The following is a 5,990-nucleotide window of genomic DNA, read 5'->3' as shown; positions in this document are numbered from 1 at the left end:
CGTTTTAGTTTTCTTGTAAACGCTGGCAATGGACCTGGTGAGTGAAAGAGCTCAGCTTAGCATTGGATCTGGTGTTTCAATATTTTGGTGCTGTGGCATGGTTTGAATTCTACCTACGGAGAGAGATAGGCTGAAGAGAGCCTGAGAACGACATGTGGAAAGAGCGCTACCATAACGACATTGTAAATGTGCAGCTGTTTTTTTAAACAGGATTGTAACATGCAGCTGTTTTTTTAACAGGATCCCAGTATTTTCGTCGGCCAGATGGTCGATGAAAATACTGTAGCATGTCCAGTATTTTCGTCGGCCAGGTGGCCGACGAAAACATTGGTAATATTTTTGTCGGCCGTGCTGTCAGATGAAAATAGCTTTATTTTCGTCGGTTGCGATGAAAATAAAGCTATTTTCGTCTACTTTATTCCGTCGGCCTAATTTCGTCGGCCGACCGATGAAAATAGCTATTTTCGATGGTTTTCAGGCTATTTTCGTCTGTTTCTGGTCGACGAAATTACACTATTTTCCTGTAGTGCAAGCAATCATTATAAATAAGAGCTCAAATGAAGATGAAAATAGTAGGAATGGGCGAGATATGATTTTATAGGAATCTAGGAAAAAGAATCTCGTGAATCGGAGTATAGATGGTGGAAATATGAATTTGCAATGGTTGGCTACTAATTAAATTCCGAAAATTGAGATGACGTATACGGCTGTTACCTATAGGCTATTGCGTGAGGTGTACTTGAGCTGCTGGTTTGGGCTTTGCGGGTGGGCTGGTGCTTTAGTTTGTTTATGTGGGCTGGCTGGACTAAACAAAAAGGTGATGGGAAAGGTCACGACGGGACGGGAGGCAGCGTCGACAGCAGCTTGGCGTGCCTTTTATAGGCCGGGGTGGAGAAGCGGCCGGGCATGTGCGGCCCAACGCGATGTGCTTGACGGCGTTCGCGACGAGTGGGTATGTGTTATGAGCTTTATAGCACGAGCGGGTACGTGTGTTAACCTTGGAGGTCGTGTGATATTATAGAGATCTTACAAACCGACCATTTTGACGAGGTTAACCATGCATGGAAGCAGAACTCACTATGGATACAACCAGACCACTATTGAGGCAAAGTGGCAACACGAGTTTTTGATGGACTTGGCTGTAGTTGAAAATCTAGTTCCGGATATCCTTATAGATTGTGACAATTGAACAGTGATATTCAAAATGCTTTACCTTTTTTCAGCTTACATGGCAACACACGGCCCTAGACTTAATTATATAAGAAGCAACGAATGTTTAGAGAACACTTTCAACGTACCCAAGCCCAACAGACCGACACACATCAAGGTTTCAAAAGCTACATTTGCCCCTGTGCTAGATCTGAAAGCTCCATAACCAGACCAAAAAAAATAATTTACCAACCTCAAGTGGCAGGGCAGGTCCGTTAAGAGATGCCCTAGGCCCCAGAGCCTCGATTCTTCAGTGGTAAGGATACCAGCGATTACCAGATTGGTTGAGACGCCATAAAGAATATCACGACTGTGGTTCCCTATTCATCAAGCTCCCATGATGATGCTGGGGTTGAGGCCTTGGTGAACTAGAACATCTACTGCCTCACTGATCCTTAGCCCACGAATCATCAAGAGTGAACCAACTCTTTTTAGGAACTCTGAACGAGAATTGGCGAGCGAAAACACAGCACAATAGAAACTGATTAATAGTTTCTTGCTCCTGGTCACACAAGCAGGCAACATGAAGGATGTTTCAAACCTCGACGAGATGATGAGCAAGCAAGGCGACCAGACACATCAAGAAACGACATTTAGGCGGAGCCTAACATCTCAAGATGCTCATCCAAGGACCAAAAATCAATGATCCCTAAAAGAAACCATCATAACATGATTTTCCGAGCACTCTCCTAGGAGGTGCTTTATCTCTGTTCTTGGCTGTAGCACCACCTGAGATAGTAGGTCCTAAAGTAGGTCACGAAATTCATAGAGTTTAAGGCCACCCTACAAATCAGTGATCCAAGTAAATGCATCCAAAACAAAACTCTTATTTGCTCTTCCTTTAGGAACTAAAGCGGAGAGGTGTGGTGCAAGACTAGCAATGCTCAGCCCATGAATCCATTTCTTTAGAATCTTTTCTAAGTATGCCTTTTGCGATAATTCTAAAATCTCCTTTCTTCTATCTCAGTGAATTTCTAGTCCTAAAATAAATTAAGTCTCACCGAGATCTTTCATATCAAAATTTGAGGAGAGAACTTCTTCTTCATCTCCAATAGCAGATTAACATCACCTACTGGCGCGTTAGATGTCATCCACATACAGGATTAGGAAAATGAATTTTCCATTCTTGAACATTGCATAAACCCAAACTTCCTTATTGTTTCATCGAAATTTAAACCCAAACTTCCTTATTATTTCATCAAACTTTAAATACCACTGTCTAGAGACTTGTTTTAATCCATAAATGGATTTATTCATGTGGCATATGAAAGGAATCGATGCTTGTAGCCTAAGAGGGGGAGGGGGTGAATTAGGCAAACTTAAAACCTTAATCTATGGCTCAAACTAGTTAGCACAAAATATTGGTTCTTCTAGTGTGAAACCCTCATCCCAAAACAACTTTAACAACCTATAACCAATCCTAGCAAGATACTACACTAAGAAAATAAAGGCACACAAGTTGCAAGAGTAATGCGGAAATGTAAATGAGGGAATGAGAGGAAGCAAACTCTTGACGCAAGAATTTATCCCATGGTATCGGTAGCCACTAAGCCATTCCTACTCCATGTTGTTGAAGCACTCACAAAGAGTATTGCTTTCCGGTCACCAAGTCTCTTCCGGGACTACCCTTGACTTGCCACAAAGTCTCGGCCACTAAGGCTCACACCAAGTCCTCTGGACACCTTGATGCCGCCTTCACTATGGAGCTTTCCACGATGGAGGGGTCTCCTCGTCCCCCGCATAAAGCCATCATCGCCGCTCCACACCAAGTCGGAGGGTTGAAGACTTGCCGACTAGCCACAAAGACTCCAAGGGACCGGCACACCGAGATTACAACTAAGGTTCACTCAAGAACCAACACAAGGCATCTACACCTTACTCTCTCACTCTAACTAGAGCTAGCCTAGCACTATCACTCACGAAGCTTGTGCTAAATCCTAAGGATTTGATCAATGAGCTCTTGGATGGCTTGGAGAACTTCTTTAGAGTACGGGTGCTTCACACGAACTCTAGTACCCTTAAATGATCTGGGGTGAGGCTTTATATAGGCAAGGGATCCACTCCTAGATGTTGCATATTTTTCCCTTAAAAGCTTAAAGCGTCGGTTAAACCTATCACATGCGTCGGTTTAACCGATCACTCTGAAGTTACGTGCTAGCCGTTGATCTCCTTTCTTCCACATGTTTTTTTACTTGCGTCATTGGACCAACGCACCGCCAGTTCAACCGGTGCTGATGGCTTTAACGAAGCAGCCATCTCCAACTCAAAAAACCATTCTGCAACATTGAAGTACCAATGCACCGACATCTTCTTTTTTATCGTTGGTTCAACCGGTGTTGACGGTACTTTTGCCCAAACCCTTCTGCAGCTTCTGATATTGCACCGATGCTTATTGTCCATAGCACCGGTTTAAACCGGGGTACTGAGTTTTCCTACACTTGATCGCCGTTGCAATTTCCAATGCACCAGTCAGTTCAAATTCCATGGTGCCAGTTTAACCGGTCTACTAATTTCTGCTAACACTTGTCCAAAACATCGCTGTGCTCAATTGGACACCCCAAATATAATCGATCCAAATAAGCTCATAAAGTTGCAGAATGATGTGATCCAATGTGTGGTTAGCTTTGAGATGGTGTTTCCACCTTCGTTCTTTAATATTATGACACATCTCCTCGTTCATATTGTGAAAGAGATAAACATTCTGGGCCATGTATTCCTACACAATATTTTCCCTTTCAAGAGGTTCATGGCAGTCCTAAAGAAGTACGTTCGCAATCATTTTCGCCTAAAAGGATGCATCACTAAGGGATATGGAACAGAAGAGGTCATTGAGTTTTGTCTTGACTTCATTGACGATCTTAGCCCTATCGAGGTCCCCATGGCACGCCATGAGGGGAGATTGAAGGGAAAGAGCATACTAGGGAAGAAATCTAATATGAACATCCATGATAATGAAATCCGCAAAGCAAACTTCATGGTGGAAGTCTGAGGCTTGGATCACACGTCATCACATAGATACCTTTGTTGTTTGGTTCAGACGAAAATTCATCAGTAACGGCACGATGGATGAACAACTTCAATGGTTGGCTAGGGGACCATCGATCACAATCATGCAATACCAAGGGTACAAGATAAATAGGTATACATTTTACAAAAGAGTCCAAGATGAAAAGAGCACGAACCAAAATAGATGTGCGTATAGATGCAATAGGCAATGATGGAAAAAATTCTACTATGGTGTCATAGAGGAGATATGGAACTAGACTATGGACCTTTGAAGATTCCTTTGTTTCACTGCCAATAGGTGAATCGAGCTGGAGTAGGTGTGATAACCGACCGGTATGGGATGACAATAGTGGACTTCAAAAGGATTGGATATAAAGACGAACCATTCGTCCTAGCCAAAGATACGATACAGATGTTCTATGTGAAGGACATGTCAAGCAAACCTAAAAAGGACATGTCAAGCAAATCCAAGAACAATGAGCCAGCAATGTTGTACAAACAAGGATACTGCTCATGCAACGTTGCATTGTCCAGCCATTTGTCTTCTCAGAATCTAATTTGTGACCTATCTTTAACTATGAAAGTCCCAAAACAGAAGAATTTTCATTTCACCTTCATCAGACTAGTCCAAAAGTGAGAGTCCCCACTTTTCCATTGAACTTGCGATAAAGGTTTAGTGTTCATGTATTTATTGCACAATATCTGCTGTCATGTCCCATCTGTTGTGAGCAGTCTAAAGAGCCATTTACTGAGTAAAACAGTATTTTTTATATCAAGATCTTGAATCCCTAATCCCCCTTTATTTTTAGGTTGGCACATAATACTCCATTTAGCAAGATGGTACTTTCTTTTATGAAGAGTAAATCCTCTACATACTGAAAATGAAGAGTATCGAGCGATTCACCGAGTACAATGCAAATATTACGGCATGTCTGCAACAAATAATAAGCTTAGTGTGACCACGGAAGGCATAGAGTAACATGGTTTACCTCTTAACGCATAGGACATTGGACACCATAGGCTCATAAAAGTCGATGCTGGAGAACGCAGCATAAAATTTCTCAACCATCGCCGGCCATTACATCAATCACTACAGGAAAACAACAAACTTTCGACGGCTAAAACAAGCTCTCGACGGCCCCGTCGGAAGATACTTCACTTCCGACGGCCGAGGAGAGAGTCGTCGGAAGTTAAGTAACTTCCGACAGCCTAGGGCGGGCCGTCGGAAGTTGAGCGGGCCACCGTTACCCCCTGGCCAGGCTCGCATTTTCTCAATTCGTTCTTCTTTTCCCCATCTCCCGCTGCGCCGGCCCCAGCTCGCCCCGCCCTTCGGCCGCGCCGCCGCCTCCGCCCCCGGGCCGCTCCGCCGCCCGTCCCCGCCGCCGCCCGGCCGCGGTGCCGCCCCGCGGCCGTGTGACACTCAGGTACTTAGTATTGTCACCCCCTAGATTTTGGTATGTAGTTGTGTGCAAAATGTGGTGAAAGTGTGTTTGAAAATTTAAATGATAAGAAAAAAGGGGTGTTTTATATAATTATTAATTAATAAAGGTCCTTTAGTGTTAAATAGATGAGAATGGGAAGTGGAATCCAAATACATAAAGGTTGTTTTGGCAAAAGTCAAAAACTTGTGTTTAAATCACAAATATTGGTGAAACTACACATAGGATGTAGATGTAGTGTAGTTTTTAAATAGGATTTATATAAAGTTTAGAAACTTTGCTAAGTTTTATAGTAGCTTCAAATCTGTTGCTCTTCTGCAAATGAACCTTAAAGCA

Source organism: Panicum hallii, chromosome 1, assembly GCF_002211085.1.
Source record: "Panicum hallii strain FIL2 chromosome 1, PHallii_v3.1, whole genome shotgun sequence".
NCBI classification, from domain to species: domain Eukaryota; kingdom Viridiplantae; phylum Streptophyta; class Magnoliopsida; order Poales; family Poaceae; genus Panicum; species Panicum hallii.
Note: the sequence above shows the minus strand (reverse complement) of the source record.